Below are 231 nucleotides of genomic sequence, written 5' to 3'. Positions count from 1 at the left end.
CAGGGCGGCGGTCGGCCATCCCTCTGACAGGAGCTCCGAAACCCGGCACCTTGCGGGCATCCGCTGGTTTATGCCGCGTGGACTTTGCACCGGGGCTCTCCCAACCCTGGTGGGGGACGTTACCCACCCATCGCGCTCTTTCTTTTTTGGGGGGAAAGCTGAAATCCGGCGTTGGTAGTGGGCTCCCCACAGTATACCCCCCTCCGGGTCCCCCCCAGCATCGCGGGGGCG

This window comes from Pygoscelis adeliae, unplaced genomic scaffold (genome assembly GCF_000699105.1).
Source record: "Pygoscelis adeliae isolate BGI_AS28 unplaced genomic scaffold, ASM69910v1 Scaffold467, whole genome shotgun sequence".
NCBI classification, from domain to species: domain Eukaryota; kingdom Metazoa; phylum Chordata; class Aves; order Sphenisciformes; family Spheniscidae; genus Pygoscelis; species Pygoscelis adeliae.
This window is presented reverse-complemented; position numbering follows the sequence as displayed.